The sequence below is a fragment of the Polyodon spathula genome, chromosome 3 (genome assembly GCF_017654505.1).
Source record: "Polyodon spathula isolate WHYD16114869_AA chromosome 3, ASM1765450v1, whole genome shotgun sequence".
Lineage (NCBI taxonomy): Eukaryota > Metazoa > Chordata > Actinopteri > Acipenseriformes > Polyodontidae > Polyodon > Polyodon spathula.
In genome coordinates, this window is record NC_054536.1 from 85,828,702 (window position 1) to 85,855,145 (window position 26,444).

General features: G+C 35.0%; 1 protein-coding gene across 1 annotated transcript in view; it reads right to left on the reverse strand.

Annotated features, from left to right (window-relative positions):
• LOC121313551 (calcitonin gene-related peptide type 1 receptor-like) overlaps positions 1 to 21,504 on the reverse strand; it is an 88,335-nt gene extending 66,831 nt beyond the window's left edge. Inside the window, exon 1 of the mRNA XM_041246232.1 lies at positions 21,363 to 21,504. The gene's annotated coding sequence lies outside the window, so the exon portion shown is untranslated. The remainder of the gene's footprint in view (positions 1 to 21,362) is intronic.
• Positions 21,505 to 26,444: the final 4,940 nt, after the last annotated feature.

Sequence of the window (26,444 nt, forward strand, 5' to 3'; positions counted from 1 at the left end):
GCTGGTGCTATATCTGTCTTTGTGAAGGATGGCTTGTCACTAAGAACTTGATTTACTAATGAGATGTGTACTGAGGTGAAAAAGGTATCCCCTTGGATCCAGTTGCATTTCAGTTTTCTGTAAAGTGAAGCTAAATTTGCAGGATATCCAAATTACCAAAAGGAGCAAAATAAAATCCATTGCATTTAAGATTTAGTTTCTTTTTACAGTACTTATGATGAATTTAAAAAAAAAAAAAATTCTAGTTCTTAATGGTATAGAAGCGAATGATATGCTTTTAAAAATCCAATTTGATTATTATGATCTAAGGACTCGAGCACTAAAGCAATGCATGCCTCCTGCTTTGTACACCTGCTGTATTCACTAGGCAGTTAAAAGTAACCTAACGTATGATAAACAAGTACTGTGTCGAGTCATTTAAATATAATTAATGATGCAAATGTATGCACACTAAATAAAAAATACAGCGAGGGAGGTATTTGATATGCAAGCCTTTATTCACTAAAGCGTGCTAACATTTTTAGGTCCTCATCATGTGTTAAAAATACTGTTTTTGAAAAGCAGGCAGAGTACACTTTCACAACATTCAGTAAATAGGGCAGACCACTGGTGATACTGTATCGCAGAAGCAGGGACAATAGAAACATCCTAACTGCCAATTCATCCAATCTTATTATAGAGATCGCCCTAATATAAGTACAAGTTTAGTAAAATTGATATTAGTCTACAGAACAAGTTTTCCCCATGCTGTAAACCTGCTGGATTTAGTTACTTAATTATTTTGTATGTGACATTAATTTTAACAAATATCGCTTGACAAAACCAGACAATTGACACTTTGAAACACAATTTAGGGATACATGTCTTAATGCTGTTGTTTTGTAAATAATCAAGAAGAAAGCATTACTTCATGTTAACAGTATTAATCTTTACTGTTTGAAGGGGTTGGGATGATTTTTTTTTTTTACACCAAAGAGCGTAAATGTATCAGTGTACAGGAGAGTGAGAGAGTTGCACCACGGAGGAGGTGATACGTAGATACAGACAAGAACATATTTGCCTCTATATGCCTTAAAGTTGCTTTTATTTGAAATCAGTCTGTATTTTACGCTTTTATGCTTTTCTTTAAATATGCTCTTAATCGCTCTGAATAAGGGGCATCTACTAAGAAAATAAAATAATAGGTTTTTGAATAATGAAAAGTCTATTGGTTCCTTGTTTGTTTTCCCTAACCTATATTCAAAAGCTGAAAAATGAAAACAAAACAAACAGCATTCCATTTCATAACTTGTACAGCATTCCGTAGGCTGTTTTGTTTTTCTCATGTACATCATGCACTAAAAAGTCAGGTTATGATGTCTGCACTTATAAGCTACTATAATAAACTGTGTGTAAAAACCACTTGCAGAATTCTGCATGCAGAATACACCTCCCAGTGACAGCTTGCAAAAGAATAATTTAGCTTGCCTGATTCATGCATATTATTATATTAGTAAATAGAGCGGTCACGCCTTCCTTTTTGCGCGCAGTATGGGTTTCCCCTGCCACGCAGTATTTCAGGTAACTTATTGCCGTTTAGTACATGAGGCCCTTAGTGTAGTGTAAACCTACTTTCTAATATCTAATAGATGAACAGGGGTGTCGCAATATTGTTAACCTGGCAGAAGTCTTGTGATATTTTCTGGTTGCCTTGATGAAGTGTAGAATTAAAGCACACTTCACAAAAATGTCCTTTAAACATTTTTGAAAAGGCCTCGGTTTATTAGATGAGTTTATTAGTCTATTCAGTTTATTAGACATTCTGTTACACCCTCTTTACTATAGAAGCATAACCTTTATAATTATTTATAAGTGCACAATATTAAGTGCTAATAACTACAGTTGTGTTAGCTACTCCCACGCACTCATCTCATCTAATGCTCCCAAGGAGCATCCCACTTCTTTTGATGTGGGGTTAGAAGACGTCAGTCCCCTAAAGGCACATACATAAATCAAATCATTCATTTAATATTAGATGCATTTCTCAATCCAGGAACATATATAAATGATTATCTCTGTAAATATAAAACAAAGAACTATATTTTAGATACTTGAGGGCTGATTTGTATGTTTTCTCTGAGCAGCTGAGCACAGGAACATTGCACATGCCATGCCAGATTAACAAGTAGTTGTTTGTAAAATTTAAGTTAGAAATAGTGTTGAATTGAGAAATACAAAAATAAACAAATTTCAATTACAAAGTTTCAACTAGGGGCTCTGGAATGGCGCATCCGGTAAAAGCGTTCCACGTAGAGTATAGGATGCGTCCCACATCCTGGACGTCGCCAGTTCAAGTCCAGGCTATTCCACTGCCGACTGTGGATGGGAGCTCCCAGGGGCAGCACACAATTGGAGGTGGGGGGGGGCTCAGCCAGTCTGTCCTTGGCTCACCGCCCACCAGCAACCCCTATGAACTGGCCGGGCGCCTGCAGGCTTGCCTGTAATCTTCCCAGAGCTGCGTTGTCCCCCGATGCTGTAGCTCTGGCCTGGCTGCATAGCAAGTCTGCAGAGTAAAAAGAAGTGGTTGCTTCACGGCACACGTTTTGGAGGACAGCGTGTGTTTGTCTTCGCCACTCCTGAGTCAGCACAGGGGTGGTAGCGGTGGGCTGAGCCTAAATTATAATTGTGAATTTCAAATTGGGAGAAAAACAGGGTAAAAATTAATTGGCGACTACTATAAAAAAAACAAAAAAAAAGTTTCAACTACAATTATTTTTCAGTGTCTTCAAAGTTCTTTTAGTATTTTTAAATTTAGCACTCAAGAGTGTTTAATAGTTATGGAACCAATTAAACAATCAATTGACTCTATTGTATTATCCACACAACATGTCTACATGAGTGTGACAGGGATGGCTGAGTGGCGACATCAAACCAGAGAGATACACAGACAAAGTACTGCAGGTGTAAATGAGCTGTGGCGCCGTTTTATTTTCAAACAAAAAAAATAATAAAATGTTCAAACAATAAACACTCGCTCACACAGCCAAAATCACAAACACCAAAAATAACAATCCTAGGTCAGGCTGGACAGTTGCTGTCACTGTTCCTAGAATGATTGGTTTTACTTTCAGTTTCATTTTATTCTCTTGCGCGCTCGTTCCTCCTTCCAAACTCCCATCAGGAACCCAGGACGTTGCAGGCTTTTATCTTGGTGGTCATCTCCCAATTAACAATTAATTAACCAATTAATTAATGACCACCTTCTGCACAAGATTTTTTTAAAACACATACTGGCAGAGGACGAGCTGCCAACCTCACCACTGCCAGAATTGATTCAAACAAAACAAAATACCCCAAGGCTTTTTGCCATCATTAAATACAAATAAATATATCATAATGCATAAACAAAACAATCCACAGGGTCGGTGGGGTACCCTGCGCTAAAATAAACAAATACATATTACTGCAGGGCTTTGCCCCGCCCTCTTATCATGTACAGGGCCCTTGGCCCTGTTACAGTGAGTGACACTACAGATGAATCAAGATCAGATGACACAAGGTGTGTCATCGATATAACTGTATTACTTATGGTGTAATAAATAAAACCTACAATTTCATTTAAATGTGCTCTCACACTGTCTATAAGCCCTTAAACAGGTGGCCAAGCAAGACTGCGAAGGTATTGAAGTCATGAAGTCTAAAGCCATGATAGATCCTGTGGTGGGTACTGTGGTCCTGATATCAATGTGAGTCACCCATGGCAAGCTGTCAGGTATAAGCCACATCTGGCAACTTGTACCTTATGGGTTATATCATGCTCATTCACATAAAAACTGTATACAAATGCAAATAACTTCTACCTTAACCTAAATTACAGACAAGTTACCCACTCTACAGTAAATAAGAGTTTTAACAGTTGAATACTGTAAGTCACACTGTTTTAGCATTTTGTTCCCTTCTCAGAAATATGTACACAATCTTTTAACATTTAGAAATAGTTAAAGTGACTATCATTCTTTGACAAAAACTATGTCTTTCACCATAGAATATTTATTTTAGTATCACTACATATTTTATATTTATCTCTTTATCTCTGAACTTTCAATGATAGCGGAGATCCTTAAATGCGTTCATCACACTATTTTGGCTTATGACCTCTTTGTTCAGTCCAAGACTTAAAGTTCATGCAAATCCTGCTCATCACTGTGAACAAATGTGAAATATGCCGCTAAATCTAGACTCTGACAAAAACATAAACTATTCATAGATCGAACTAACTAGGACACCTGCTGAAGGGTTATTATGCACTCTTTAATCTGCCGTTTTTCCTTTGTTTGTGTTTACCGAATTGAGCTATAATTTGTCCAACTCACTTTTTTTTGTATGCTTACTTTCAACATGAGTTGTAGAATTCACTTTTTATTCATTTTCTTTTGTTTTACTGTTTATAGTTAGTGTATAGTTTGTGAGAATAGAAACCTTCTTCTTTTTGTTTAAAAAAAAAAAAAAACAACTAATAAAGCGATTTATTAACACTGTGTAACAAATTTTTTTTTTCTTTGGTTCCTGCGTAGTAAGTGTTATTTCCTAATTGCTTATGCCTCAAAAGTATAGAAAATGGCTATTATTCCCCACAAACTTTGCTTTTGTGACCAGGACAGTGATATTTTGAAATTTACCTACTTTCCAGAACATTCCAGATAGATTCAGTGCTGAGTAAACTTGGAGTAACTTCTAGAACTTTCTAGAACTTTCCAGTAATATAAATAGTAGTATAAATACAGGGGCCTTAAGCCCACCAGTTCAGTTTAGTTCCAGCTGCCTAAGTGGATACATATCTGCATTTTTCTGAGATGGCATCAAGAGGCTGCAATGGTGGCATTCCTGATGGGTCTCCAAGGCGGTTTTACCAAGTTTCCCTGCTATCTTAGCCTTTGGGACAGCAGGGACACCAAGGCGCACTACCACAGGCGCGACTGGCCACAGCGGACCGAGTTCTCTGTGGGGAGGAACAATGTCAAGTGGGAGCCACTGGTGGACCCCCGGAAGGTGCTGATGCCACCACTGCACATCAAATTGGGCCTTATGAAACAATTTGTCAGAGCTCTAGATAAGGAGTCAGCAGTCTTCAAGTATCTTCAAGACTTCTTCCCTAAGCTGTCTGAGGCAAAGGTCAAAGCCGGTGTCTTTGTCGGACCACAGATAAAGAAGATCCTGGAGTGCAATGAATTCCCCAAGAAGCTCACTAGTAAGGAGAAAGCGGCTTGGAACAGCTTTGTCGCAGTGGTTTGGGGCTTCCTGGGCAATCACAAGGCCGAAAACTATGTGGAGCTGGTTGAGACTCTGGTGAAGAACTACGGCACAATGGGCTGGATGATGTCCATCAAAGTTCATATCCTTGATGCTCATCTTGAGAAATTCAAGGAGAACATGGGATCATATGGGATCGGAGGAGCAAGGCGAGCGCTTCCACCAGGATATACTGGACTTTGAACGTCGCTACCAAGGACAGTATAACTAGAACATGATGGGAGACTACATTTGGGGGATGATTTGTGAAAGTGATTTACAGTATAATCGTAAATCTCGAAAAACTACTCACTTCTAAATCTTTTGTAGTCATTTTTGTATTACTTTAGTATAAATACATGTTAATTTGGGTTCATATGTTGTTTTTTTCTGACTTCATGTGAACGAAAAGACAGTTTTCTCATTGGAAATAGGTAAATTTCAAGATATCACTGTCCTGGTCACAAAAGCAAAGTGGGGAATAATAGCTATTTTCTATACTTTTGAGGCATAAGCAATTAGGAAATAACACTTACTACCCAGGAACAAACATTGTGTTACATATTGTAATGTATGGGACCCATCAACTGTAATCAGTTGTTTAGTGACAAATACTATGGAGATTATGAGTTTAAGGAGATAAAAGTTGATGTTTCTAGTATATTGCAGTACATACAGTATTATAGTGTTCATTAGATTGACATTAATAGAGGCAGAATAACAACTGCTGCTGTTTAGCTGGAATAGACTGAATTAAAGTTAATGATCTTGACCTTTGTAACCTCTATTTCTAATAAGCTGACAAAGAAAATATGCAATTTCTTTTATTTGTAGAAAAAAAAGTAACACTTTATATAACAAAGGAAACATGTCTATGCATCTTCAAGAGTCCTAATGGGGTTCATTATACAATATTATCTCATTCAAGGGATGGACACACTCAATACTGACTGACGTACAAAAAAAAAGATGTCTTTGTTCAAATGATGTGATTAGCCTCAGCTTCTTTGTTGTAGTTAATTTGAACAAAGTACTTTGTAATTGGCATGTATGAACTGCTGAAAAAAAAATCTGATCTATAAACTCCTATAAATCTATAAATCTATAAAATTTTAGTGCATGTGTATGCTGTTTGGGGTTGATGCTACAGTACTGAAAAGAATCCCTGGTAATTGTCTTAACAATGTTTTCTTCGATTAGCTTTCAAAGAGACATCATTGCTATGTATATAACTGCAGTAGTTCCATCTTCATTAAAAAACAAAAAAAAACATGAGAGAAATATCTGACCAAGCCACTGAAGAGAAATATATTTTTCTATTTCTTTTAAATGTAAACTTTCCAAACATTTTAGACCACCAATAATGAAGCAATAACAATAACATGTACAACTTTTAAGGTATTGAAGTTTAAAAAATGGATCTTTGTACAGCATGAGAAACAGAAAAAAAACAAAAACATTTCAGCACAGAGAATCCATAAGTAATAAGAACATAAGAACATAAGAAAGTTTACAAACGAGAGGAGGCCATTCGGCCCATCTTGCTCGTTTGGTTGTTAGTAGCTTATTGATCCCAAAATCTCATCAAGCAGCTTCTTGAAGGATCCCAGGGTGTCAGCTTCAACAACATGACTGGGGAGTTGATTCCAGACCCTCACAATTCTCTGTGTAAAAAAGTGTCTCCTATTTTCTGTTCTGAATGCCCCTTTTTCTAAACTCCATTTGTGACCCCTGGTCCTTGTTTCTTTTTTCAGGCTGAAAAAGTCCCTTGCGTCCACACTGTCAATACCTTTTAGAATTTTGAATGCTTGAATTAGGTCGCCACGTAGTCTTCTTTGTTCAAGACTGAACAGATTCAATTCTTTTAGCCTGTCTGCATATGACATGCCTTTTAAGCCCGGAATAATTCTGGTCGCTCTTCTTTGCACTCTTTCTAGAGCAGCAATATCTTTTTTATAGCGAGGTGACCAGAACTGCACACAATATTCAAGATGAGGTCTTACAAGTGCATTGTACAGTTTTAACATTACTTCCCGTGATTTAAATTCAACACTTTTCACAATGTATCCGAGTATCTTGTTAGCCTTTTTTATAGCTTCCCCACATTGCCTAGATGAAGACATTTCTGAGTCAACAAAAACTCCTAGGTCTTTTTCATAGATTCCTTCTCCAATTTCAATATCTCCCATATGATATTTATAATGTACATTTTTATTTCCTGCGTGCAGTACCTTACACTTTTCTCTATTAAATGTCATTTGCCATGTATCTGCCCAGTTCTGAATCTTGTCTAGATCATTTTGAATGACCTTTGCTGCTGCAACAGTGTTTGCCACTCCTCCTACTTTTGTGTCGTCTGCAAATTTAACAAGTTTGCTTACTATACCAGAATCTAAATCATTAATGTAGATTAGGAATAGCAGAGGACCTAATACTGATCCCTGTGGTACACCGCTGGTTACCACACTCCATTCTGAGGTTTTTCCTCTAATCAGTACTTTCTGTTTTCTACATGTTAACCACTCCCTAATCCATGTACATGTGTTTCCTTGAATCCCAACTGCGTTCAGTTTGAGAATTAATCTTTTGTGCGGGACTTTGTCAAAAGCTTTCTGGAAATCTAAATAAACCATATCATATGCTTTGCAATTATCCATTATCGATGTTGCATCCTCAAAAAAATCAAGCAAGTTAGTTAGGCACGATCTCCCTTTCCTAAAACCATGTTGACTGTCTCCCAGTACTCTGTTACCATATAGGTAATTTTCCATTTTGGCTCTTATTATAGTTTCCATAAGTTTGCATATAATAGAAGTCAGGCTTACTGGTCTGTAGTTACCTGGTTCAGTTTTGTTTCCCTTTTTGTGGATCGGTATTACGTTTGCAATGAGATTTATTGATTAACGAAAGTTTAATGAAATGTTTAATGAAATGTGATGGACGCTCAGGGCCTGATTAATGTGATGGCACTCAGGGCCCGAGTGAATAATAAATGTGGCCGGAGGCCTCGTCCATGGGTGCCCAACAGCTACCTGCATGAGGCCGGCTGGAAAAACATAAAGAGTTACATGAATCCCAGTGCCGCAGATAGGAAGTGGCTATGGGCCACCTCCCCCCAGAAGACGATGTCGACAAACCATGAATGAAAAAATAATGATTCATGATTAATGAACCCCACAGTGGCGCACTGCCACCTTCCTCCCAAATATTGAAAAATTAATGAAAATCAGCAGCTGAGACACGGCCTGTCCCCTAGAGCATGACTGCACTGGGTGAAAGTACCCAGCCTCTCCAACCCCACCACGCACCCTGCAGAACTAAAAACATACCACTCAGCACCCCCTGCTCACATATTTTTCAATTTTTTGGGGGGAAACCTCAGGGAATTCATGGCTGAGGGGCAGCCCTTCCTCCAGGCTTGACTGAGCGGCCGAAACAAAAGAAGTGACATGAAAGAATAAAACACAGGGCTTTTATGCGCTTGTTGCTGATGTGTTGGATAGGGGTGGATTCTGCTGCCGAAAAGCAACCAAGTTTACAATTCATGATGTACGGGGCACACTTAAGCTATCTGAAAATATATGATTCAACAGATAAAAAGGTTATACTTAACATAGCTGCAAATTGTCTGAAAGAGAAGCTCTTATGATAATAGTTGATCTAAGTAATTCAGAGATTACTTCTGATTCCCATACATTATTAGGCATTTTAATATTTATCACAAAACTACAGGTCTGCATACCTGCTGAAGAGTTACTGGTGAATCCTGCTGTAATCAGTTTCAGGCTGTGTTAATTAAGGTGTAATAAATATAAAGTGTCATAAATAGTCTTTTCATGTCCACATAAAGTTTTTGTTCTAGATTTCAGTAGTGTTGATCTTTTTTTAATGTTATTGAATTGCCTTCTAATAGACATGTCCACAGTATTACTGAATATCAGGAATAACAGACAGGGATGGTGATCTGGATGACACCTTGTATTATGTACACTGCTCCCTCGCTATAAGGATCTTGATTATAACGAGCCTCAGATATAACACTCCTAAAGCATGCCCCCCCAATTCCCTATACTAGTGATTCATGCAATATTTCTTCCAGTTATTCAGTCATCCTCATTCATGAAATATCTTCTGGTATTCCATGAACATTCATTATGTATTCCCTTATATATCATAAAATCTATTTTGAATTTTAGTTTTATTTTTTTAAATGTCTAGATATGTAAAGCAGTATTATTATTATTTTTTTATTATTAATTTGTTCTTTAACTAGGAGAAATCAATTGAGACTGACACCAGAGTTAGAGGAGTTTTCTGATGCCTATAAAATGTAAAACATCAGGACCTTTTGGATCATATTTCAATTAAGGGAATTATATAAATGAAAAATCTAGTTCAAGAGAAAACTCCATTAGGGGCTACAGTTCAGCCATGTTAAAATAAGTAAAAGGGACAGGAACTCTCCATTGAAAATGGTTTCTGCTATTTCATTAGAATGCTTAAGTATATAGATCTTAAATGCTGTTTTATAATGCATGCATATCTGAAAGGAAAAGCAGTAAAACGGAAATTAGCATTGGCTGAGTGATGATTAACTTTTACTTTTTTTAACATACAGCCTCTTTTTTGGCTTCCAGATTCTAGCAAGGAACTTTTTTCCCCCAATAAGATCCTGTTATGCATCTTTTAAGTCATTACTTGTTTATCTTTACAAATTACATGCACTGCTTAAATGTGGTGCACATGCATTATTGATTATGAATGCAAAAATTGCCCCTTGGTGATGATTGAATTGTCTTACTTTTTTTTAAGAACATGGGGAAGATTAAGACAGGCATCCCATAAAGCCTCATAAAATGTTATTCATAATGGCCTTTCAGCTTCAAACACATGCTTAATACATATTCTAAGAGAATAAATAATGACAACAATGAATACATTTCTTTCAAAATAAATGTACAGCTAGCCCAAAGAAAAGTTTGAAAGAGTTTAAAAAATACCATAGCATTACCTATTTAGAATGTTCTAGTGTCGGTGGGCGAATTTAAAAAAAGAGTAAAAAAATTAGAAACCAAGAAATAATTAAGTAAACCTAAGAGAAATAAATTAGCAAAAATTAACTTTCTATGCAATTAGAGAAGTCTGTGAAATTTAGAGAAGTCTGGTATTCATGAACAACAGCCATTTAGATTTATATCTTCCATGCTAAGCCATACCAAAACAATCTCAACATACATGTGAAAAGGTCTGTGTGGCAGTGATAAGCTAAAGAGAACAATAAAGCTTACATTATAACAGTGAGTTAGATTGTAAATTATAGTTGATGGTAAAAGGTTTCAAAGCGTGACCCCCCCATGTCATGTCAATTGAACTTTTGGCAATTATGTATTTATGTTTGCATTGGTCAACAAACACTTTTCTCTAAAAGGTAAGTGATTTATTATAGTATAAGCTCTAATTATACTGCAGTAAGCAGTGATGCATGCAAAGATAATGCATTAACAAAATCAAAGCTTTTTGGTGTGTAGTGCTGTCCTGTTTGCAATAATATAAACAATGCAGATGCTTCAGTCATCACATAGCTTATTTTCTGTCGATCAGCTTGGAAGAGGTTTATCAGTAACAGCGTGTAGCACACAACAAACAACACAGACAGTGTGAGGCAACTTTATCATGAAGCCATCCCTACAAGATGACCCAGTGTGAACACACCCTTAGCTTTGGTTTATCAATCATGGAGAAAAAAAAAAAAATTAAGTTATAGCTAACAAACAGCTGTTTACAGGGCTGTAATTTGAAGGTTTTGTTCAATAATGAAAATTTTCATTTGAAATGTTTGTGCTTTGTGAATTATAGAATCACTGCAACAGAAACACAAATGGTCATAATGGATTCTCTGCCACAGTGCACACTTCTCATGCAGCAAACTTCTACTTACCATTGAAAAAGCCACGCGGTATAAAAAATGGTCCTTTGGTTCACACAATGCTACTATTTCTAATGGAGATCAGTCTATTACTGTTGTGTCCAAGGGTTTGGGCATAATTGTGTATAGGTGCCAATAATATGTTCGGCCTGTTACAAGTCAAAACATGGTAACTGATTGTCAGTGATACATGCATTCTATCAAAGGTCTACAGTATATTGGACCTATAATTATTACTTTTTTAATTGAATAACTTGGCATAACAGTTTCTCTGGAAGCCCTGTTTTTATTATAATACTATTTAATATGAAAGAATCATAAATCCATCAGATGCCATGGCTCTTTAATGGGATATTAACTTAGTTGCTATACAATCATTGCAAATTATTCACTTGGAATCAAATGTCTCCAAAAAACAATGCTTGATAATGGTAACCATTAGAGAACTGTCCCACACAATGGCATCATTTTTTTGAAAATGTATCAAATCTGTGGTTGAGCCTAAAGTATGATGTTGTATGTCAGAGATGTCAGGAGTTTGGCAATATCGGCTTTAGACTAACTTTGTCTATGGAATATGTTCAAAGTTAATACATTGCTCTATTTTTTATATTAATACTTAAATATGTATCTTGGTGTTAGATAATGAGTTGAACAATTGCGATGCTAGTGTTATCGTAATCGATTTGGTAAAGGTGTCTAGCTATTAAGGGTTCTACCCAGATTCTGTACATTAATTCATAAAAAAGGACTGTTTTTAACCTGAATCACTAACAGTAGGAACTCTGACAACTGATTATACAAGTGTAGAATTTAAGAGGAACATTTAGATTATTTTAAATTAATAATTAGTACTTACACCTTACTGGAGAGACAAACTTGTTAGATATGTTCTTCCACATCCCTTATGTAAGTATCAGCTGGTTAACAATGTGTTGGCCAGCTCTGAGCCAAATTTTACCCAGGGGCCTATGTGAGGCGTTGAAAAGGAAATTCACATCTGCACATACACAATTGGAAGTAATACTCAACAAATGCTATATCTATTAATTATAACTCTTTCACAATGACATCTGTACATAAAGTCAACAGTTCATTTTGTCCATTGGGCTGAACTGTGATGGGAGACACATTGCACAATACTGTATTGTTTCCAGACACACGTAAAAAGGTAACCTCCAATTAAAATGAAGTAGATTTCCTGAATAGCAAAGGATCGAAAGGAACAGAGGGGAAGTCTCTTTTGCAATTTATTTTCAGCTGAAATAAGATAATGACCATAGAAGCATTTAAAACATGACAGCTATAGAAAAATACTATAAGGAAAAAAAAATTAGTCTTACTGTACAACTGTTAAAAAATAAATAAAAAAACTACGAACAATCTATACTTGTAACAGCAGTTTCTTGGTAATTTAGAACATTTATTTAATTTTTTTTTTTTTTTTTTTTTTACTGAAGTACCATTACCAACCATATAACTAGCTTGCAAATCTTCCTGTCTTGTGCTTACAGTGGCTCTCAAAAGTATTCACCCCCCCCATGGACTTTTCCACATTTTATTGTGTTACAACATGGAATCAGAATGGATTTAATTAGGAGTTTTTGCCACTGATCAACACAAAAAAAGTCCATAATGTCAAATTGAAAAATAAAATCTACAAATTGTTCTAAATTAAGTATAAATACAAAACAGAAAATAATTGATTGCATCAGTATTCACCCCCTTGAGTCAATATTTGGTAGAGGCGCCTTTGGCAGCAATTACAGCCCTGAGTCTATTTGGATAAGTCTCTACCAGCTTTGCACATCTGGACACTGCAATTTTTGCCCATTATTCTTTGCAAAATTGCTAAAGCTCCATCAAATTGAATGGGGATCTTTGGTGAACAGCGTTTCCACTCTTTCCACATATTCTCAATTGGATTGAGGTCCAGGCTTTGACTGGGCCACTCCAGGACATTGACCTTTTTGTTTTTAAGCCACGCCAGTGTAGTTTCGGCTGTATGTTTGGGGTCATTGTCCTGCTGGAAGATGAATCTTCACCCAAGCCCCAGGTCTCTTGCAGACTACAGCAGGTTATCCTCCAGGATTTCTCTGTACTTTGCTGCATCCATTTTGCCCTCTATCTTCACAAGCTTTCCCCCACCATGCTTCAAGGTAGGGATGGTGTTTTCAGGATGATGTGTGGTGTTAGTCTTGCGCCAAACATAGTGAGTAGCACTGAGGCCAAAAAGCTCTATTTTGGTCTCATCAGACCATAGAATCTTCTTCCACTTGGTCTGAATCTCCCACTTGCCTTCTGGCTAACTGTAGCTGAGATTTGATGTTAGTCTTTTTCAACAATGGCTTTCTTTTTGCCACTCCCCCATAAAGGCCAGTTTTGTGAAGCTGCTCTGACCAATTATTTATTTACATCATAAGTTAACCGTAAAAAAATACTGCTGGTTTTCTAATCTTACAACTGTGCTTTTGCACTTCCTTCAAAATAGGGCCATTTATCTTTGATCCTGATCTATCATCTGAGACTCATATTAGGGAAGTTCCTAAAGTATCTTTTTACCAATTTGAGAAACACAGCCAAACGTAGACCAATTATGTCTGTTTATCTAGAATTGATTATTGTAATGCACATTTTTCTGGTGTCCAAAAACGTGTGGTATCCTGCTTGCAGCTTGTTCAGAATACCACCGCTAGAATTCTGACTAAAATCAGGGTAAGTGAACATATTACTGATTTGGCCTCTTTATACTGGCTCTCTGTGCAGCATATACTTGATTTTATGATTTTGCTGATAACTTACAAGGCCCTGAATGGATTAGCACCTAGTTATTTGCAGGAGTTACTGACCCCATATCTTCCAAACCGCACTCTGAGATCACACCATGCAGGGCTGCTGGTTTTTCCTAGGGTCAACAAAAGCAACACGGGAGGAGGGAGGGCTTTTTCTTGTAGAACTCCTAATATATGGAATGCTCTGCCTCCATTTGTCAGGGAAGCTGGGACCGTTACAGTTTTCAAGTCAAGGCTAAAAACACACTTTTATAAAATGGCTTTCTTGTCTTAGTGGGTTTTAATGTAACTTTAAAACTGATGCTTTTATATTATTATGTGTATACTGTTATTAAATGGTCTGACTGTTGCAGTTGTATGTGTGACAGTGTATTGCGGTTTGTTCTTTTTTCTGCTATGTACTGTACAGTGCTTTACAATACTTTTGCAAAAAAAGCTCCATATTAATGCAATAAATAAATGTGTGGGACATGTCTTCATATATCTGGAAGTTTGATTGATTTGTTTCATCAGACAAAGAAATAATGTGGTTCAGTCTATTACTAACATGGTATTTGAATTGGGCAACATACAGAATTTTAATGACTCAACAGCTACTTATGTATTTGCCTGTGAAAACACATGTTTAATATAACAAATCAAAACCATCACTGTAAGATCGCAATATACAGAGAGTGATGTGCAGAAACGAGTAAAGATTTTTTTTTAAGTATTGTTTTAAATTGTTTTTAAATATGCTAGTTCATTGTATTGAGCTGCCATGTATCACATGATGTCTAATGCAGTCAGAAATAACATCAGACTAATGGGGAAGAAATTGTCTTACTGAGATTTATATACATTGAAAAATGCTTTCCAAAATGCCCCCCCCCCCCCCCAAAAAAAAAAAAAAAAAACCAAACCAAACCAAACCAAATAAATAAATAAAAAAATAAAATAAAATAAAATAAAATAAAATAAAATAAAATACACAAGAGAACAAAACTAAACACTGGTAATCTTTTAAAGTTTAAAGTTCTGATTAGAGTCCAATTGACTGCTAAAACAAGAATGTCATGCCAAAAGTGTTTTAAATCGGGGCTTTTGAATTACGTTTGTCCAGCATTGCACTTGATTGCTGCTGCCTCTCGTTGTGTCTGCTGGAGAACCCTTCAGAATGAGATGCATCACCTCAGTGAGAAAACCCAGGTTAAATATTGGAAATTAATGATGCTACATTTCATAAAGTTACATATTTACACACGTTACAAACATGGAGGGATACATTTCATCACAAAACATGCTAAACAAACTGACAAACAAATTCCTAGGCTATTGAAATTCAGAAGCTAAAAACCTGGAAATGTAATCTTAACTGGAGATAGGCACTCTTTGAAAACATTGAAATATCTTGAGTATAGCTCTGTAGTAGTCATACTTTTATAAGAAACAGATACAAGCATAGAAGCCTTCACAGTTTGTCTGCCAGATAAGAAAAACATAAATAAAACCGTAAATGGATAAACTACTATCAACCCCAAGGGAGTTGGTGGATGTGGGTTGGTACTGGAGGAAACTATACCAAAGATGGGATTCTTTACAGTTTGGTAACTTATGTTGAGGATATTTCTGATAAGAAATCTCTGGAACTGATAAAGCTAATCACATTGTAACATGTTTATGAGAGCAATATAACTTCACTTTAAAATATAACATTATATTTAAGAAAAAATACAAAAGTAAAGCAGCTTTATAATTTAAGATTGGTAACAGTAAGTATATTTCCTCTACATTTCCTTGCCAAGTTTGGAAAAACGGGCAGTAAGTCAACTACTAAAAATATTCGGTACAAAGTGAAACACCATTATGATTAAACTTTATAGATCATTTCAATCTTTGCATTATGCTTTACACATATTTTATAAATGTTAGTGTGAGAAAAAGCGGTCAATCAAGTACTTAATAAAAAATTAAAGTCTGAACTTTCAGTGTTAATATCAAAATGGAATTTTTTCTTTTATTTTTTGTATTATCATTATTTCAAGTAGCCAGTAAGACTGTCCTTACATTGAATCTATCTTGCAAGGTCTGTTTTTCTCCTCAAACTCATCATCCCACAGCTGAAAACAAAATTAGATTTCTGTCAACCCCCTTGACACTTAGATGAAAATCTGTTGCAGTACTTAATTTCAACATCGCTGAGTGACTCAACCTCCACTATTTTTTTTTTGTTTGTTTCTGAAATCCATAGATTGCCCCCACATATTCCTGGGGTTGGTTCCCCTGGACCCTTTCAAATGGTTGGGGATTGTGTTTTTGTCTGTGGCGAAGATGAGCTATGTCATTCATGTGGAACTACAAGTTTAAGAAAGTAATTGAGGAATATTATTTCACATTGTCTTTATAATAATGTAACCAATGAAACTATAATAATTATATCTGTTAAAATATAAAAATAAATCAAGACTGATCAGTATATTCAATCCTTTGTTGTAACTTAAATGGCCCTATTTTGAAGGAAGTGCAAAAGCACAGTTGTAAGATTAGAAAACTAGCAGTATTTTTTTTTAAGGTTAACTTATGATGTAAATAAATAATTGGCCAGAGCAGTTTCTTGCTAGTTTCATAAAAAATATTCCTCTCAGAAAAATTGCCTTTGCACTTGCTTCAATAGGGTCGCTGGTGTTTAAGAACGATAAGTAACTATATTTATACTAGACTTATAACAATCAGTCAATAACTGATATTATGGTTTGTGTAAAACTGGTCACTGAAAATGAAACACATTGCTTTTAACACCTATTTTATAACATTTTTGTCATGATTCCCTACTGTCAATAAAAACCTTACTGTTTACCGCTCCAAGCTGAATTCAATTTGCAAAAGGATTCTATCTTCATCAATGTGATGTCATTTGGCATTAAGGTCTTCAATGCTAATATGTACAAAAATACATACATAAATAAAATGATCACAGGGAGAAAGCATGGTACCATGGAAAAGTGTTCCATTACAGAACAACAAAGTAAATAATTGTCTGCGGTGGCAGATTATAATGAGCACAATATTGCAACACAAGATGTGTAGCACCTACGTTATTAATGTACCGCTGGGTATTCCCTATAGCTTCTAATCAATAAATGTTTATATTGAATCCAGTAACACTGCTTCTACTGTAAGTGTACCCAATGCATATGATGTGAAAAAACACAGTGCCACCTGCTGAACATGCATAGAATGGTTGTTGGAGTACATCTATATAACAATAAAAGTTATATAGATGTATTTTCCATAGCAAAGAAGTAAATGGCACACTGGAGTTAACATATAGGTTTATGTTTTCTATGCAAACAAAATATCTTAAATAAGCCATGTTCTACAACCTTTCATTTCAGACCAGGGCAACATGTGTTTTATTGTATTATTCTAGAAGTGATTTAACTTTAAAACGATATACTACATATTTAAAATCCAATACAATTAAAGTATTAATTCAGTTGTAATAAGATAAAATTATGAATAGATATGCCTATTGTTGCTAGGATAAAATAGAGACAATTTAAATAAAATTAATGTGTTACAAAAATCCCTTCAAAAAATAAATCCAAAACTTAATTAGTAGTACTATAAAGCATTTAATGACTTTCTGATACATCTTGTGAGAGCTTACTGTACAGTGACAAAAAAGGTCAGATTGCATTTATGTTTGTTTAATCGCAGAGAACAGATAACATCCTGGAGCGACAGTAGATATATTTCTTTGAGACACGAAAGAGCTTTAATTCTTATAATGACCAAGGCCTTTAGGGAATATTTAGATAGTCAGCAACAACAACAACAACAACAACAACAAAAAGAATATACTTTTAGGTTAATGTGTTAGGATGCAGTTTGTTGATTGTCTTGAGGGTTACCTTGGTGACCCCAGCACACATTTCACCAACTCAGTCAATATAAAACTACAGGAATAAAATCCTTCCTCCATGAACTAGTTTTTTTTTTATTTTACTGGCCGTTCTTTAAACCACAAGCATTATTTATGTACTTTAGCCATGCACTTCACCCCCGTTTTGGCCCCAGTTTGAAATGCACTTGACCTCACAGCTGCATTGGACCTACATACCGACTGAATGGATCACCAGGTCACCTCCACTCATGCCGTCCATCCGGTCACTTACGCAGCTGCCAAGCTATTACAACATGAGGCCAGAGTACAGCTTGACAGGTCTCTACTAGGCACCCATCTTATTTGCTTCCTTAGCTCACAGGAACGCAATGACTAATGCAGGACCTATGAGTCCTAACCCTAGATCGATAATCATTTCTCTGTAAGCCTACAAAATGTCAACTACAGTACTTATTCAATTAGGCTAGGTAGGGTGAGTTTCTTTTTTTTTTTTAATAAATCATATTGTTTTGGTTTGTTACAAAAAAGAAACTTGAGCAAGTTTATGTACAGATTCATCACATGAAACGATCGGCTGAAGTGCAGATTACAATAGACCCTGAGATTTCCTAAGATCACCACCCAACTGAATGGGAAATGATCAAAGCCATCTAAAATGACATTCATGGCACAATCAATCCCCCACCACGCTTCTGCAGCATCTCTGACTCACTAAGTTTGTCACTGGCGTAGCTACTTACATGCATATAAGCATGCATATTGAAAACAACATAGATTGGGATGAAATGAGCAACCATCTTTAAAAAACAGTCTGCATTAGAGCTAACTCATCAGTCAAGTGATTGCTTGATTTCCATTGTTACTGAGGTGGATGTGCATCACCTTCATTAAAAAAAAAAAAAAAAAAAAAAAAAAACATGTTAAGAAATGAAAGACGTTTAAGGGCACATTAATAGGCTCTGGTGTAGAGGGGCAAACAATTAATTAATGGCATTTACATGCAGCAAATAAATTGGTTTGAAATAACTGTAGCAGCCTAAATGCTTCTGATAAAATGTTACAATTCACATCTGACATTTCTGTCTCCTTCTGTCTATAGTGGAGGGAGCCAAAGGGAATTAAAAAATACATTTGAGTTTGAATCTAAAACATGCATTTGAATCTATTAAAATAAAACCTTCCTTTTAAATGACTCCTTTCTCTTTTTCCATCTGTTTCACACATTTCCAGTGTCTTCTTTGCAGGTTGATGGGAGCTTGATAAAGTGATCTCTGTGCCCCACATCCTCCACGAAGATTAAGTTTCATACTACACACAGTCTGATAATGGTCTGGTTTAAAACGGAAAAGCTGAATGAGACTTTAACTTGTTTACTTCTTTTTGTATTGTTACTTCAAGAATTTTACCCAGTTTCTATCACCTGCACATCTGTTAGTTTCTCATTATACAGTATAAATAATACGTTTAATTTTCTTAGCAGACTATTTAAAAAAGTCTCAGTAAAATCTGTTTAAGGACTACAAAGTCAATTGTTTCTTAAGCCTTTACTATTACAAGTAATTAATACTTGTCTTTATATTTGATTATCTCCAAACTTATTGTGGCCTATTTTGAAACAAGATAAACAATTTTTGTAAAAGGAATAAAACAATATAGTTGTATATAACTATCAAGAAACTATTTCATTACAGAAAGGAGCATTTCAATTATATGACTTACTTCAAAATAGGGACCTGTGGCTCTTTGTTAGACTTGGATTATGGACAGATTGTCCACTGCAAGTGTTGATCCATAATATTGCTGTTTTGACACAAACAGTAAAAACTGTTCATTTGGTATGTCCTTTTTTAATGGGTTCTACTATGCACTAACACATGTTAGCAACCATATCTGAACAGTTTCTCAAAAAGAATATTTACTGATGCTGTATGTTCAAACATCCCTGCATGTACTAAAAATATACGGTTTCTAATAACATGAATGTTGTGAATTTGTTGAATGGTCCCATATATACGACATAGAAAACACAGCATACTGTAATTAAAACAACCTTTTAAAAACTTCACAAGGAGAAAAGATAAATAATTTCCATGTGTGGAACTACAAAATGAGTCAGATTAAGGTGTTTGACGCAGAACAGGAAAAGTGAGAAGTCAGAAAGCCAGACTCATCAGATAATAAACCATTGCAAAGTTACACTGTAGTCAAGAAATCTGCACAGACACTTTCCTCTTTACCAGATGTTTTAAATCTTGTCATGAGGCAGAAATAACATGACAGTTAAGATGTATGTGGTGATGTGGGACTGTGATACACTGTGATACATTATGGGAGATTAAGCTGTTAATACAACATTGCATCTATATATTTGCTCATTTACTATGTTGTTTATACAGCTTTCTAAAGAGCAGTTTAAACATTTACTATATGCTTGGCACACTAAACTTCACAACAAATTAGTTTAAAGAATACAACTTGTATAGGCTATAATAACCAATCACTAACAAAGAACATAAGTTCATATGTTCTGGTCGGATATCACTGTTAGTATTTAAGCATTATGCTGCTGATTGTATATTAAAAAACAATATTCATACAAATACACCTGAATATTTTGAGAACACAGACCATTATATGTACATAATATATACAGGTGGTTACAATATATTTTCAGATTATATATATATTCAAAATAAATACAAAAATTTAAATCTGTATGAGTGCTGGAAAAATGACACTGTGCGTAAGTAGGTTACACAGATAGAAGGATCAGAAATTATGCAGCTTTATCTTTTAAATAACAAAATATTCAGTTTTATATACCAGGAAAAATAGAGCCTGTATTTCATGTAGCAAGCTCATTTTTTAGTCAGTGTAATGGTAATATTATAATAATACACATAAATACAATATTTTAAATCAACTGAACATATAGTTAATGCAGTTCAAAGCGCTTGTTGAAAAAAAAGATGTGCTATAATTATTAATCTCTTGTTTTAATCGCGTCTTTATAATATAATAGATGTGATCTTTAGTATTTGCGCACTTTTTAAAGTCCAGTTGAGTTATACAGGTTGAAATGAATGAGAGGCAACATGCAATAATAAATAAATAAATAAATAAATAAATAAAAACTGTTAAATAATTTAATAAAATGTTAGAACAACCTCTGAACTTAAATGTATTGTTCATCTCAACATTTCATTCACAATTGAAGCAAGTACCACTGTTATACATAATCTTAAAATACTGGATGATTGGGATCACATTGAAATAAATATGTTTTATCTAGTTTTGCTTTCTTGAAACACATTCTTAGCATTGCAAGTGAGCATTACAGACATATCTGATATAATGGTGTTACTTAAAATACCGATCGCTTTAACAGTAAAATGTGGAGAGTAAAAAAGCATAGAAATCTAATAAGCCTAAACATCTTTTTTTTTTAACTACAAAAGAAAACAAACAAACAAACAAACAAAAAGCTTACCTGATGATGCTTTATAAACCGGGTATTCAGCTTGCAGATGGCCGATGACAGCTTTGCCAGAGAATCCACAGATAGAGTTCAGTCAAGAGATGATTGTGGACTGAGACGAAGTGCTAGTGAGCTCCTTTTGGTTTCCAACATCAGCAAGACGGATATATTATTATTATTATTATTATTATTATTATTATTATTATTATTAATAATAATATTTTTATTATTAATAATATATAATAATACTATATAATAATAATAATAATTAATAATATATAATAATACTTTGTATGTTATAATACAATATTTTCTGTTACAAGACAATTGCGGGTCCAGTTAACGCAAAATAAACGCTGACACGTTTTAATGTCTTTACTTAAAAAAAAAAAAAAAAAAAAAAAAAAAAAAAATATATATATATATATATATATATATATATATATATATATATATATATATATATATATATTAGTTATTTTTTGCTTTCAGCGATATTTACTGCTTCTAAATCTAACTGCTCTCTCACTTCACCAGCAAGGAATTATCCGCATGAGACTAACAGTTACACATTGCACACACAGCAAGCAAGTAAGCAGGAGCTCCTCCTCAACGTGCCACTGGCCGGCGGGCTCCGTTACACTTAAAGATACATTACCTGTATGGGTGCCTGATCTGACTGACAGCTTGGTGCACTAGGGATTCACAATTCTAAATGCACGTGTAGATGTGTGAATCGGTTGATTAACAGTTGCGCAGTTAAAGATTGTGTGATGTGAGAATACGGCAACTGAATAAAATAGAAGAGATTGGGCTATACACGTGCACAGAAAGAGTTGAGCAAATAAGCAGACACGTTAGTAGTAAAGACATAAAGCTATATAGCTAAATTGTTGTTAATGCAAAGCATGCATGTTGATGTTCACATACAGGTGATGTTCATCCATGAAGATAACTGATGCATATGACCATTACAAAACACTTTACAAGATGCAGTAACAAAAATAAAATCCATAATACTTCAAATAGAGAAAGAAAAAGCACAAGCATTATATATATATATATATATATATATATATATATATATATATATATATATATATATATATATATATATATATATATATATATTGGAAAGTACATAATACATGGTAGTAACATAATACATGAACTAGTATACTAAATACAGTGGAAAGTACATAATACATGAAATGCAGTGGCTCTCAAAAGTATTTTCCCACATTTTATTGTGTTACAACATAGAATCAAAATGGATTTAATTAGGAGTCTTTGCCACTGATCAACACAAAAAAAAGTCAATAATGTCAAAATGAAAAATAAAATCTACAAATTGTTCTAAATTAAATACAAATATAAAACAGAAAATAACTGACTGCATAAGTATTCACCACCTTTGCTATGACACACCTAAATAAGTCACATAATTAGTTGAATGGAGTCCACCTGTGTGCAATTAAGGTGTTTCACATGATTTCAGGTTAAATACACCTGTCTCTGGGAGGCCCCACAGTTGGTTAGTACATTTCCTAACAAACTCTACATCATGAAGATGAAGGAAGATTCAAAGCAAATCCAGAAAAAGGTTTTATTGTGTTACAACATGGAATCAAAATTGATTTAAAATGTGGAAAAGTCCAAGGGGGGGGGGTGAATACTTTTGAGAGCCACTGTAGTACATTAAATACAGTGGAAAGTGCAGAATACATGATAGTAACATAATATATGAAATAGTACCATCAGCTAATAACAGATATCAAGAGAGAACAGGTGGGTTTTGAAAGTTGATTTAAAGTGAGCTACGGTTGAAGCATCACGCACCAAAGCTGGGAGACAGTTCCAAAGAGTCGGATCCATGAAGATAAATGAGCGTTGTCCAAGTGTGGTGCACTTTTGTTTGGGGATAACAAGCAGGCCAGAGTCGGAGGACCTCAGCTTACGGGCAGGGGCACAGCAGGTCTGCAGGTTGAGGAGGTACTCGGGACCTGTGTGATGAAGGGCATTGTTTTGAACACAATCCTGAACTTTAAAGGTAGCCAATACAGCTGGGCAAGACAGGGGGTGATGTGATCACGTTTTTCACATCTGGTAAGGATTCTGGCAGCAGCATTGTGAACTAGCTGCAGTAGGTTTATGTTGCGTGCCGGGAGACCACCATATAGAGAGTTGCAGTAGTCGAGTCAAGAGGAGACAAATGCATGAAAAAGTATCTCCACATCCAGGAGGGAAAGGTAGGGACAGACTCTGGAGATGTTTTGAAGATGGTAGAAGGAAGACTTGACCACGGAGGAGATGTGGGCATCAAAGGAGAGGTTGCTGTCAAGAAGTACACCAAGGCTTCATACTGTGGGGGGAAGGTAGCAGCAGACAGTTTCCGAGGTTCAGGGCAGCTACTGTGTGTTGCATGTGTGCTGTATGTCAGCACAATCCAAACACTCAAACTCATAGAACCATATATATACTTGCATATATATATATATATATATAAAATATATATATTTGGCTGGTTCTGTGTGAGTTTGAGTGTTTGGATTGTGCTGACATACAGCACACATGCAACACACAGTAGCTGCCCTGAACCTCGGAAACTGTCTGCTGCTAAGGCTGCATACTGCGCTGAAAGGCTCAGGAGACTGTCTGCTATATAACTATATTATATACACTATCTATATATATATATATATATATATATATATATATATATATATTATATATATATTATTATATATATATATAGTAGGATATATCTGCTGATACCTATATATATTGTGTTCATTCATTACAATTTGTGTTCATTCATTACAATTTTGATTAATAACGAGTAATTAACACAAGTAAGTAATGTTAAAACTAATTATTGCTAATTGCAGATGTATTGTAACATAATATTATTTTGTTTAATTAATATACACACACACACACACACACACACACACACACACACACACACACACACACACACACACACACACACACATATATATATATATATATATATATATATATATATATATATATATATATATATATATGACAACTACAAAGTAAAACAAAAATGCAGCCCATTGCAATAATTAAGTAAATAAACAAATAATGAATCCCTTTGAATTTTTTTTTCACTCTCTACATTTTTCTTTCCGTGTTTGGTGATCAGATAGCTGATTGTTTTAAGCTTAGACTTTTCTGTCCCTTAACAATAAAATGCAATTCATTGTACATAATCTTTAAGTAGCATATATCATGGGTACCTACCAAGGACAAAAAAATCAAGTTTGTACCATAAAATGTATTAAATCGGTAATTTGTGCTTGTGGTCCTATATTATTGCTGCAGGCAAGCGACCTCAACACAAGACTTTAGCAACCGCGTATTGAGTAAAATCTTTTAACCCTAATTAATAGAGCAAGATTTGTTGCAGAAAAAAAATTAAATCCCCTGCTGGTTCAAAAAGACAAATGCAAGGCTTAACATCAGTTTGCTGCAAGACTTAGAGAATGAAGTTCAAGAAACTTACAAAAATGCCCATGTCGATTAACATCTACTGAGGAATTTATTAAACTGGTATGGACTACCGGTATACTGGATCCCCAGTAACAAAAAAAAAAAAAAAAAAAAAACAAACAAAAAAAAAACATAATTATCATTGTAGTGTTTAGCTAAGGAAAGACACAGACATGCAGCTCAAAACAGCAGGCTCTTTATTCAGCAGCAGCAGGTGATCATATCGGTACACAACACCATTCACCACTCACTGGAATCCTCAACCCTGGCTAGCACTCTTTTATAACACGCAATCCCTTAATGCTGGAACAATGTGAATTAACTTTAACCAGTCAGTGGCTGTGATCTGTCTCATACTCCCTGACTCCTGCCAGGTGCACTGATTAATCTCAGGGGCCCCTTTCCCATGCTTTGAGATGGGTTAACTGGTACAAGTTGCATCCATAGCCCAGTGTGGTAACCAGGCTCTGCAACCAGGAGAAGGCATTCCTGCACACTGACAAGCATGGGTGCAGCCTGTGGTGGTTCAGCAGCGCAGTCCAACAGTCCCGCAGCAATACAAACACACAGATCAAGGTTCCACTCGTATTATTATTATTATTATTATTTTTTTTTATTTTCAAAATGTACTGTACCGAACATTTTGGCTGGATATTTTTTTATATCATTAGCATAACCTAAAGTGCTGGATTTTTGGATTGTTAAAGCTACCATTCTGAAAGTTGTTTGAATTATATATGTATGTATATAATATGTATATTCACATATTTGGAGTCACATTGTTTTTTGCACAATGCATGGATATTGCAAAACATTCTCTTATGGAATGTTTTTTTTATATTTTTTTTTATATCTGTGTTACAATATGTCTGGGTTTTTGTTTTGTGTCCTTCCCTTTTTCTTTGGTGGCCAAATGAGGCAAGCTGCAGTAAACATAGAAACTTCATGGACACCTTGTTAAAGAGAGCTGATCAATATCATTAACCACCCAAGTCCAAACTGGAACGTAGCCAGAAACATTTAAATATAACTCTAATTAGGATGGAGGATTTCTCTACCTAAAAGAAAACTACATGGAAACCCAAATTACCCAAAAGGGTACTACCAAAATAAGTTGAAAAAAAGGTTTCATTTGTGTATTAAACCACACCATTGTGAACTGTTGGCGATTATCTTTTTTTTTTTTTTGTGTCCAGGTACTGTATAGACTCTAGAAGTCATGCAAAAAAAGATCTAAATGATCTTATACAGATAAAATGAAGACACTTTTATTAGATTGGAATATCTAAGCAAATCTTAGTCATTTTGAATTATTCACATTCGTATGGTATTGTACTTGACATTGTAATAATTAACATCCAGTTACACTTGCATTATTCAGTAATTACTCTACAAAGGTATGTTTGTGACGATACCTTGTGTATATATTTAAATGTATTAATGATTCACTATTTGGTGATGTTGGTAATGCTTGACTAAATCCATCTACAGTATATAGCTAAGTCAGTGATTTCTGTTGCCTGGGACTTCGATTAATCATGCATTTGACCTTTCAGTAACATGCAAACATTTGTA